This window comes from Culex pipiens, chromosome 3 (genome assembly GCF_016801865.2).
Source record: "Culex pipiens pallens isolate TS chromosome 3, TS_CPP_V2, whole genome shotgun sequence".
Classification (NCBI taxonomy): Eukaryota; Metazoa; Arthropoda; class Insecta; order Diptera; family Culicidae; genus Culex; species Culex pipiens.
This window is the reverse complement of record NC_068939.1, coordinates 116,313,676-116,325,976: the sequence shown is the minus strand read 5'-3', so window position 1 is coordinate 116,325,976 and position 12,301 is coordinate 116,313,676. Positions and strand designations below refer to the sequence as shown.

General features: G+C 37.1%; 1 protein-coding gene across 3 annotated transcripts in view; it reads right to left on the bottom strand.

Moving 5' to 3' along the window:
• Window positions 1–11,490, bottom strand: part of LOC120428561 (protein sidekick-1-like) — a 348,405-nt gene extending 336,915 nt beyond the window's left edge. Inside the window, exons 1-2 of one of the 3 annotated variants that reach the window (XM_052709840.1) lie at window positions 10,665–11,490; window positions 737–1,353 (exon numbers count right to left, since the gene is read on the bottom strand). The gene's annotated coding sequence lies outside the window, so the exon portion shown is untranslated. Of the gene's footprint in view, window positions 1–736; window positions 1,912–10,664 lie in introns of those variants that run through there. The other 2 variants (XM_052709841.1, XM_052709842.1) reach the window with 2 other exon arrangements.
• Between the last annotated feature and the right edge of the window lie 811 nt (window positions 11,491–12,301).

Sequence of the window (12,301 nt, the reverse complement as noted above, 5' to 3'; positions counted from 1 at the left end):
AAATGATCGCTGACAGAAAGTTCTATCGAATATCGAGCAGTCCCATTCAGTGATATAGATCCCTTTTCAAGCATTGGTGCTGAAACGACTACCAACATTGAACATAAAGGTACACGAAGGGCTACTGTGATTGTGCGTGTGTGGGGTTACATAAATCACACAGTTGTCTGAAAGTATTTTCCTACTAGATCGTCAAATTTAGTGAACTGGGCGTGAACATGTCTTGATTGAAAAAAATATGGCTTTTATCATTTTTAAACCTCATCATAACTAAGTTTCAGATTAACCAATTTAGCATTTTGGTGTACGAAAATTTATTTGAACTGTCAGTTCGGCGTCGTCCATAAAGAATGTAAAGCTCCTAAGTGTTCACATTGCATGGCACGTTTGGTTCCGATTTTCTTGAACGCTTGTTGACGATTTTGGGAACTCTTTTTTCTCCGTGAAGAGTGCTCATAATTGGCCTAGATGCTTCTTATATATGTCCTAACAACCCCCTGAAAATTTCAAGCAGATTGGTCAGGTTTAAACGACGACGGTGGACTCACTCTTAAAAAAAATCAGTAATTTTTTAGAAAATGTTTGGATAATTTTTAACAGAATATAACTGAATTTGAACATTTGCCCCATCTTAGGTGTTCTCAGATCAGATAGTTTACCTTTTTTTTTAAAAAAAGTTCAAAGCTATTTTCACTTTTCCAACATTGCATCCACTCGTTACTCGCAGCTCGTTTACCTTTCTGACAAACTAACCTCTTGTTGTTTGTCCTGTTCAATCACAATTTCATAACTGCATTATGCACTGTGGGGTGTGCGGTTCCAAACATCTGGTTTGACTTTTCCCACCCAACTTTTCACACACACATACACAGTTATACAACTTTGGCACAAACTTTTAAGCCCAAACCAGCATCATTTTATCGCTTTGACAAACAATGCACCTGCACTGCTCTGAACACACACTGCACAGCATCCCTTCACCACACTATTCTAAATGTGCTGCATTTCACCCTTAAATAGCCTTGGCCCCGGACCACCCCAGGGTCGACCCTTCACCACGTGACCTCTTGCACAAACACACACGTGGCAGGTGCCAGCGACCGTTTTTGAAATAGACCCCAAAAGCACACTTTCCACCCAACTGACACACTGCTGCTGATGCTGCTAAATTATCACGATGCACTCTGCTGGCTGCGGTGACAGGTTAGAGAGGACCTGCCACAAGGACCAACAACGGCTCTCTGTCTCTCGCTGGGACGTCACCACACTAATGTCACATCACATTACGAGGCCGAACGGTGCCACTTCATTTGCATATGTCCACACGTGCCCACAGTCCACACGTGGAGAGGTCTTGCGAAGAAGAAGGAGAAGAAAAGGAAGATAAAAAGGACACGCGGTTAGAAGAGCAGCAATGATCTACAGCATGATGGGAGCTTAATTGGTTGGATCGCACGGAAAAAAAATGTTGCAGAAGGACATAAAAGCTTTGTTTAAATTGTAAGTGATTCAGTTGAGATCATTGTAAAACTGATTTAAGCTCAAATTCAAACTATTTTTTAAATTAAATTATTTCAATATTGGGTTCGTTAATGCAACTATAATGAAAGTAATATTTGAACGAACGAACCTCAGGGCTATAATGAACTTTACACAACTATAATTTTAGACCTCAAAAAGTTTAGTCGCTCTAGAAGGACATAATTATTTTCCCGGACATATGAGCAAATCTTTAAGTTATTTAACCTGCTAATTAATCTCACATAAAATAAATTGCTCCAATTCAATATTTTTGTCTGGCCGTGTAGAAGTGGTTTTGAAATTGCATATTGATGACTATTCTCGCAAAACACCAAATTTTCTAAAATACATTTTTTGCAACTCCATTTTGAAAATACCTTGCCTTTCCTATCATTCTATACTGTCAAAATGGCATCATAAAGAAAAAAAAACAATAGCAATAATTTCTTCAAATAATCTCGATAAGAGTTGTTTCAGTAAAAAACAACAACATTTAAGCTCTGATTATTACTGGCACCATTCCCAGATCTACTTTACCGACATCAACAAACTTTCTTTCAAGCAAGATCGATCCAATCTTTGGTAAAGCAAACCTAACTAGAATTGTTTCAGTTTGAACAACATTTCAGCACTGACCATTACCGGCGCCTGCCCAGCTCTACTTTATCGACCTCTACAAATCTTCCCCACTTCCCGAGTCACTTTTTTTGCTCAACACAACGGCACCGCTGAAGAAAGGCTATGAAATATCTATGAGCTTGCGGCCCATAGAATGACAAATTGTTTTAATTTGAAACAAATAAATAACGTTATTACAATATATAAAACTGAAAAAATCAGATGATTGGTTTGAATTGCATGTTTTTTTTTCAATTTCGTCATTTAATATTAGAGAAAAATACATGACATTCTCCCAACATATTTTTTTAATAAAAAAATTAAAAAGCCACAAAATCAATATTTTCATGAAAAATAATGTTTCTTAATCATGACACACCAATGCACTTGATTTTCATCGCACTCAAAACCTAGTTTTAAAGAAAAAAATAAATTTTACCGAATTAGTAACTGTACATTGAAATTTAATAAAAATTCAAAATATTTTCAGCTGGTTCAATCAGGCTAAAAATTATAAGCAAATCAGGAAAATGCACTTTAAATAGTTTTCAGTCTATTGCACGTGAGCAATTCTCTCAGATTTCGGTCATTCGATTTTTTTTTGTATTTTTCAATCCGACTGAAACTTTTTTGGTGCCTTCGGTATGCCCAAAGAAGCCATTTTGCATTATTAGTTTATATCCATATAATCCATATAATTTTCTATACAAATTTGGCAGCTGTCCATACAAAAATGATGCACGAAAATTCAAAAATCTTTATCTTTTGAAAGAATTTTTGATCGATTTGGTGCCTTCGGCAAAGTTGTAGGTATGGATACGGACTACACTGAAAAAATATGATACACGGTGAAAACATTTTTTGGTGATTTTTTATTTCACTTTTTGTTTTTTGGCTTTAGTTGATGTTTTTCGGTCATTTCTCACCGAAAAACATCAACTAAAGCCAAAAAACAAAAATTCTCGGTGACCAAAACTATCAAACACCAATCCCGTTGATCAAGTTATTTCACTTTTTGTAACTAAAACTTTATTTGCAAAAAAACACTATTTTTAATTTTTATATATGTTTTAGGGGATATCAAATGCAAACTTTTCAGAAATTTCCAGTTTGTGCAAATAATCTTTGACAGAGTTATGAATTTTTTAATTAATGCTGATGTTTTCAAAAAAATCGAATTATTGGTCGCAAAAAAATTTCAACTTAATTTTTTGATGTAAAATCAAATTGCAATCAAAATGTACTCTAATGAAATTTTGATAAATTGTACCATTTTCAAGTTAAAGCCAATTTTAGGTAACTTTTTTGCAAATAGTCGCAGTTTTTCATTATTTTAAATTAGTGCTTTTTTGAACTTTGTTGATACGACACTAAGTTGCTGAGATATGCCATGCAAAGATTTAAAAACAGAAAAATTGATGTTGTCTAAGTCTCACCCAAACAACCCACCATTTTCTCACGTCGATATCTCAGCAACTAATGGTCCAATTTACTATTATAAAAAATGAAAAAAATTATACAATATGATATTTTTAAAGCAAGACTAACGTTTCAATAGGGCCAAACATCAATATTACGCCCTTTTTAAATGTTAGTCTTGGTTTAAAAATGTTGAAAATTTTTTTTTTCGAAAAGATCGGAAAATTTCACGAATGTTTCATTTTTAACATTGTAAATCGGACCATTAGTTGCTGAGATATCAACATTAGAAAATGGTGGGTTGTTTGGATGAGACTTAGAAAACATAAATTTTCCTGTTTTTAAACACTTGCATGGCAATATCTCAGCAACTAAGGGTCGTATCAACAAAATTCAAAAAAGCAAAATATAGAGAATTTTCTCTGCTTTCAAAAAATATTTTTTTCAAAAGTGGGCAAACATCTGCAAAATTTATAAAAAAAATAAAAACTGCTACTTTTTTCAAAAATGTCACCTAAAAATGGTTTTAACTTGAAAACGGTGCACTTTATCAAAATTTCACTGAAGTACTTTTTGATTGCAAATTTGATTTTACATCGAAAAATACAGCTTAAATTTTTTTCGACCAATATTTCGATTTTTTTTAAAAACAGTATTGATTCAAAAAATTATAACTCGCTCAAAGATTTTTTGCACAACCGGTAATTTCTGAAAAGTTGGCATTTTAAGTCCTCTAAAACATTTAAAAAAAATTAAAAATAGTGTTTTTTTTTGCAAATCGAGTTTAAGTGACAAAAAGTGAAATTAAAAATCACCATTTTTTTACCGTGTATCATTTTTTTTCAGTGTAGTCTTTATCCATACCTACAATTTGCTGAAGACACCAAATCGATCTAAAAAATCCTTCAAAAGATACAGATTTTTGAACTTTCATGCATCATTTTTGTAACTAATGATGCAGAATGGCTCCTTTGGGTATACCGAAAGCACCACAAAAGTTTCATCCGGATTTAAAATACACAAATTAAAATTATAAAAACAAGGCCGATTTCGTAGAGAATTGCTCACGTCTAGTTCCATTGAAATGTTGCAGTGTTTTTTCAAAATATGTCATTTGTTCCCTGATTTTTTAAAGCCAATTTTAAAGGGGCCACAAAAACTTAAAAGTATTTGCAACGGCCTAAATTGCAACTTAAATGATATAGCGATGAAAATGGATTATTCCTCGAATTTCAATTAAAATTTGAGTAAATTTTGATCTGCCTCAATAAAATGTTAATAAGTATGGAATATCTATATTTTTGCTATTTTTAAAGTTGTCTACTTTAATCAAGTTTGAACGTTTTAAAACTCATTTTCAGATAATGAGTTGCTTTGGAGAATTTGAACGGTTCGCGTCGCGGTAAACAAGCCGGATTTTCGTTGCCGTTTCCGTCTCTGTTTCCCCCCCGATTGTGTGTGTATTTCGTCCCGGGTGATTTCGGGATGTTTGACAGTTGCTTTGAAGAATTTGAACGGTTCGCGTCGCGGTAAACAAGCCGGATTTTCGTTGCCGTTTCCGTCTTTTTTCCCCCCGATTGTGTGTGTTTTTCGGTCCGAGCGGTTTCGCGTTTTCGCATTTTATTTGGATTTATCTTTCCACAGCCGGCTGTCTAAGATTGAATCATTTATGCTAAACTCAACACCAAATAACCGGGAATAATCTCATCCGCATCCTTCGACTGTTTGCCTTGAGAATGCATAATACATCACATCATTAAACAAAATTTATTGATTATTGGGTCGCATCATCATCCTTTATGATGAATCCTGGCCATTACCCTTTCCCACTAACAAAATCCCAAGTAGAAGTAGTTTTCCGGCACACGTGGGGGTGTGGATATCGTATAGAACCCACCCTTTGTAGCAACCTGTGCTAACTAACATTCCCGTCCCAATCCCCCCGAGATCTACAAACTGACATGGCGGGCGCCGTTGGTGGCCAATGACTGTAACCTATTTGCTTCAGATCTAGTTTTAATGATCTTGATGTTTTATCTTTTCAACGCATTCATACATGCTGTTGATAAGGGAAACACCATTAGATCGTTTAAGCGTATGGTCAGTTGTATTGATAGGATATTACGGTCCTGTTCAGCAACGGAGAAGGACAACCATGGGTGGTCTCTCATGCTCATGCTCATGCTTTAAAACTCATTTTCAGATAAGTTTGATGAAAATTTTGACGAAACTACAATTTTCAATCACATTTAAACATTCAATAAGAAAGATTTTCCAACAAAAATTATTTGTGTCGACTTTTATATTACCGTCATCAGGGGTGACATTGGGTTTGGGGGTGAGATTGGGTCACACAAAAGATCTGAAATTTGAATGACCCAATGTCACCTTTGATGACGATACCAAAAATATTAAGGTTTACAAAAACTTAAACTAAACCTTAATTTAAAAAAAATATATAAAATCGCTTTACAGATGGGTTAAAGGACCATTTTGCAAGATCTTTCAAAATGGACCCCTGGGCCACAAAAAATCACCTCGCGGACCACGTTTGGCCCCGCGGGCCATCTTTGGTCACCCCTGTTCTATATTCTAATTAAATATTCACGTTAGACCATTCTTCACGTATACATATCGATTCAAAATCAAATTCAGAGCAAAAGTCTGTGCTTGGGGATGCTGATCAAAAAAAAAAGAATTTGATTTTCTCGACCTTGTTTTTAAGAATTTTTCCCGGATTTGTTCCATTCAGTCCAGTTTCGGGTCCAATTGTAAAGTTTATTAAACAGTTTGGCCGCTGCAATTATGTTTAAAAGTTTATGTCGTGAATGTTTGCCTAATATTTCGTCACAAATGGCAGCATTAGACAGACGCAAAAGAGCGTAGAAAGAAAAAAGAACTCAGCCGAAAAAAGAAATTGCGTGGGCATTCTCGTCAGACCACAATACAGTTGGGAAATATTTTTGTAAAATGCTCGTAAATGAAATAAGAATAACTTTTAGTAAAAGTCGAATTAAACAGAAATGTTCACAAAAAGCTGCTCTACTGGTTGGTGTACTTGGTTTTAGAAAATTTCAAGGAACACTCCAGCTTATCCAGCATCATTTAGACACGACCGCTTGGCAGGCTGGGAATAGATATATTACCCCTACACTTTGAATTTCCCTTTTTATCACTTTGAATTTGATATTGTTTTTTTACTTGTAGAAATCATGGCCCAACTTAACCATCTCTGATTATATTTTTCTAAAAAATCAGAAAATTGCATTAAGTATACAAAAAAAAACAAATTTCAAGCCTTATTTCCATTTTTTTTTTTCAAACAAAGTATACCGCAAAACGCTGAATACATTGTTACAGGCATGCTACTGTCACAATTTTCAAAATGTCAATAAATTATTAAAAATATCGGTTGTATGGGGTCCCAAAATTTAGCAACAAGCGTTAAAAATGCTTATTTGATCGACCTTGATTTGATTGAAATCCTAAGAAGTATACAACCGGCTGTTAAAAACATTTTCAATTAAAATTTCAATTTGCAGCATTTTTTTTCTTGATTTTTCGATGAAATTTCTAATGGGGTAGGGGAACATAAAGTTGAAAAAATATGCAAAGGCCTAATCAAATTCACTCCCTCTCCGTTAGTGCGATTATTTTCCGTGATCCATCCAGTAAAGTGGCCTCATCCCGGGGATGTTCCTGCCCCTGGTGCAAAGGGAACCCATGCCACTGGATATCTCGTTCGGGGCCGTGCTTCTGGGCAGTTGTAATGATAGGCGGTTGGGTGAATTGGGAAACGGCGCGCAGTCACAGGCTGACGTGCGCTCACTGTCAATTGGCGCGTTGCTCTAATTATGTAGCGAGGCGCGAAAGGGATGTGTCTCATTAGTGTCTCATGGTACGAGCAAATGTAAATCGCTGCAGAGTGGAGATTTAATTTTGCACTCGTCAGCGGAAAAGCTTGGACATGTAACTGAAGCGTATGCCAATCGGCTCTTTGAATCCTGTCAGAATTGGATGTAGGTTTGCTCGTCATAAACAATTTGAGAAGGCAAAGAAAAAAATCGAATTGTGACAATCTTAAAAAATCATTTAGTGATGTTATTCGTTGGGGGGAATCAATTGCTCATAATAAGAAACACCGATCGACACGTTTATTTTGCCCAAGTGGATGCGGATGTTTAATTTGATTTGGTTGAAACTTTGTCCATTTTGTTTTTGTACTTTTTATATAATTACTTATAACAAAAAAATCTGGTTTTGCGATCCCATTTTAACCAAATTTTAATAGTTGATTGACTATTAATTCACAAAATGCATTTTTAATATTTCATCACCGTCATTTTGGCCACCATCTTGGATTTCAAAATCCTAAATAACTTAAGCGTAGTTTAAGGGTCATACTTGAGTTCGACAATCAAAATAAAGACAAAAAAAATGTGTAATTTGATAATGCGATGGAATTTTTGTCCCATGCTTTCGGATAATCGAGCCTGGACTGTATATGAAAATGTGTATCTTGAGAAGGTGATTTTGATTAGGTCTTTTCTGAAGCGTGTAATATAAAGTGTCTTTTTTGACGAAGGTGATGTGCATGCTTTTGATTGCGATTTTACCATCGGATTTTTTGCTGTGAAGATAATGAGTGCGGTTCGCCTTTTCCACATATTGCATGCATTTTTTTTCTTTTTTGCGTTGATGCAACAGTGACAATTGATCTCGGAATTATTTGTTCGATTTTTAAATGTCTATAAAAAATATTTTCATTTTTTGATAGCAAAACAAAAAAGAGTTTATGGGTAAATAGCAAAAAAATCCGATGGTAAAATCGCATGCAAAAGCATGCACATCACCCTCGTGAACAATTTTTGTAAACACAAAAAAAAAGTTGCAACCGACGGGAATCAAACTCAGTACAAACAGTAAGGACTGACGCCCTAGCCCGCTCGGCTATCAGACCGATGAAGAATGGAAAGGATAAACGCATATATGAGCTTGACATTTCGGTCAAGTATATTACCCATACTGATGAGCTACACATTTCAGGACGTAATATTTTATAGAATTTCTTAAAATAATGCAACATTTATTTTACACACGGGCCTTTTACAAACAGCTTACTACTTTCTTTGCTGTGTAGATTCAACAAAGAATCTTGTAAAAAGTGACCCTTTTGGTTGATAATATACTCTGAGATTCAACGCAAGTCAATTTGAGGGTTCTATCCCATTCCCCAAAATCCCATTCCCCAGAATTCCATTCCCCAGAATGACCCATTCCCCAGAAATATTTAGGACCTTGAAAAACATGTTAAGTGTTCCATTTAATTTAATGCCATTTAGTATAGCGTCGTTTGGCATAACATAATTTGGCATAATGGCGCATAATGGTCAATTGGCATAATGATATTAAATTTTCAACATTAATTCAATATTAGAATCGGTTTAAAGAAGCCTTCTCGACTTGTGATAACTGCTGACACTAATTTATTTTTTTCATTCTTTAAGAAGGGAAAACTCTCTTTACTACGGATAACTGCTAAAGAAAAATTCAGCTTGTGTCAGCATGCTGCAGTTATCACAAGTCAACAGAGTTTTCCCTTCTTTAAAGAAGGGAAAATTCTACTTTAAAGGGAAAATTAAACTTTTGGCAGACAGTCAATAGAGTTGTCCCTTCTTTAAAGAAGGCAAAATTCAGCTTTAAAGGGAAATTATACTTTTGTCAGAAATACTGACAGGCAAGAGAGTTTTCCCTTCTTTAAAAAAAGGAAAATTCAACTTTAAAGGGAAAATTCAACTTTCGTCAGCAATTATAACATATCAAGAGTTTTCCTTTCTTTAAAGAAGGAAACATATAACTTTTGTCAGCAGTTATCACAATAAAGGCGAAATCTAAATACTTCACACTTTAAAACTGATCATTTTTTGAAATAAAGTATATTCGTAACAAAAAAAACTTTTCTGAGGAATGGATTTCTGGGGAATGGCATTCTGGGGAATGGCATTCTGGGGAATGGAATTCTGGGGAATGGGATAGAACCCAATTTGAGCGTTGTTCGATTTACGGGTCATTCTTATTTTTGACTTTGAAGTCCATTTTAAACAAACATGCAGTCAATGTTCAAAAAAGACCTCTGAAATGTGGTTGCGTTATAGACCTTAGAGAAGTTATCCTATCGACCTTCAGTAGGGGTGTCCAAATCCTGGCTTTCTCGTGACTACCCCCTGAAATCAAAGATTGGCCCATCACTAAGGTTTATTTCCAAATTTCAGCTCATTCTGACCTCGGGATCTCCTCCATCTAATCGCTTGAAGTTTGTATGGAAAAAAATCGTCAAAATGTATGGAGAAAAGCAACTGTTCAACACCATTTCTCAGATGTAGAACCTTCATTGAGTTTAAAACAACTTTCCTAAAGACACTATATTTTTATGATTTTTCCCGCGAAGCTATTACCGTCTAAAACTGACCATTTTCTGCGGCCAGCTGTAAGGGGCAACATAACAGGCCAGGCAGACAAGCCGGAAATGTTCATTTCCGGAAGCTTAAATCTTTTCAGCAAAAAATCCTAAAAATATGATTCCTTGAGAAAAGTTGTTCTAAATTTAATAAAGGGTTTACGTTTGAGAAATGGTTAGAATTAGATAACTATTGCGCTTTCTACAGGTGAAAACTGAAACCATAAATTTTTAAGATTTTTCCCATACAAACCTCAAACGATTAGGGGGAGGGGTTCCCGTTGTCAGAATGGGCTCAAATTTTGAATTTAGCTAAGTGATAGGCCAATCTTTGATTTCAGGGGGTAGCCCCGAGGAAGCCCGGATTTGGACCACCCTAACCTTCAGTCTTTGGTCTAAAATTTAGACAGTCAAATATTTTAAAAATCGTGGCCTCTGTTATTCTACAGAATTAAATAAAGATGTTAAATAAAAATAACTCGAGTTTTAATAAAATTGCAAGAAAGATCAAATCCACATCTGCACGTCAAAACAGTTGAAAAGCTTATGAAGCCAAACTATCATTCCAAGCTGCATTCACCACCCACTACATCTCATTACAGCCTGGAGTCCATTCAGAAACATCTAACCAGTGAAGGAGTGCACTCACTTCATTCAAAGCCGCTAAACGAAGCGCCTTCCTCTTCGCTTTCTTCTCCTCCTTTACCGCAAGCTCACTAATGACACCAGCAGTTCTCGCAGTGCTCCCAGCTGATTCCTAACCTGCCGTGTCGTGTCGTGTCGCGTCGAGGTTTCTTCTTTTTGATTTACCGCCCCACTCTTCTGTGCGACGACCTTTTGCTCAGCAGGACGATTTTCCGGGTTTCAATTCACCGGGGAGACTTTTCCCACCTCGACGAAACACTAGCAAAGGCAGAAGACCCACGGGGAGCTGTCATTAATTACTGCCACACTCGACAGAGCACTCAGAATTAAAAACAAACTCGTGTCAAATTAACACTCCCTGCCTCTTCGTTCCCAACCTTGACTCCCGCTCTTTTCGCAGCACACAAACGCTCCGACCTTTTGCGGTGAGAGTGAACGCCAAGTGGCACTTTTGTGATGTTACATCACGCTCCGTTAATCTCCCGGCACTATCACCACTTCCCGGACCTTGGCCGCCGCTGTGGCCCAGTAACCCCCTTTTCCGACGAACGCCGAGCCTTCAAATTCCACCGAAAATTTAATCCCAACCAAATTTTCAATCAACCTTTAAATTCTTCTTCCTCTTTCCGCTGTCGATTCGATTTCCGGTGCCTCCTCTCCCTTTTGCTCCCACACCCGGAAGTTCCCCGACGGACCAAAATATTTGCCACCCCGCGCGACGTAGTCGTGACTCGCGACGTAACGCAATATCCAGAACCGCAAAATCGCAGAGCTTCGCCAAGAACCGACACGGACCGCGTGAGAAGCTCAACCGTACTGACGTTGGCCGAGGCCGTCCGTGGCGATCGCCGTGGTGGTTCCAGGGTTCCAGGTCGCCCGCTGGAAGGCGAGGACGTTCCCCTTCCGGCGGCGAAATACCCGAACAACGGCTGCGAAAATCCCGAACGACCTCGCGTCGGCGCAGCACAGCGTTTGGGCGAGTTGGCCGAAGACGGGCGAACCGGTTCGGGAGCGCTTCCAGTGGACCGGTTCGGGAGAGCGAAGCGTTCATTCATGGGCGAGAGAGCATTCTCGCGAAAGAGTGGAGAAACGGACGAGAAATTGGATAAATAAGCCAATTTTCCAGAGTGTGGGTAAAAAGCTCGCAAATTAGCGTGGAAATAAAAATAAACGTGCGGTTCATTAATTTTTGAATGCTGCCATAATTTAATGTTAACAGGTATGATAGTCACCACCGCCAACGCCACCAATCAGGACTCGCTGTGGAAATGTCAAAAGGTCAGGGAAAATCGACAGGTGCGGGTTAATTTAATGTGATTTACGGATATGATAAATGATACATGCCGCACACCGTCGTTGATTAAAATATTAAAGCGGATCAGATTCGAGTAATGAGGTGAATGTTGAATGACAATAGTTGCATTATTAAAATAACGCTGGGTATGCGATTTATGCCGTTTGTTCGACCGTAGGACTACGACGAAGTGGCGATTGGGAAATTTTCTCGGAAAACCACAACTGCAATTGCAATTTCAACTCTTTTCTGATTTGAATCAAGCGTTCTAATTTATAGTGCAATATGTACTAATCACTCACTCATTGTGAGTGTCCTAGTTTGAGAATCTTGTAGGAAATTCAATT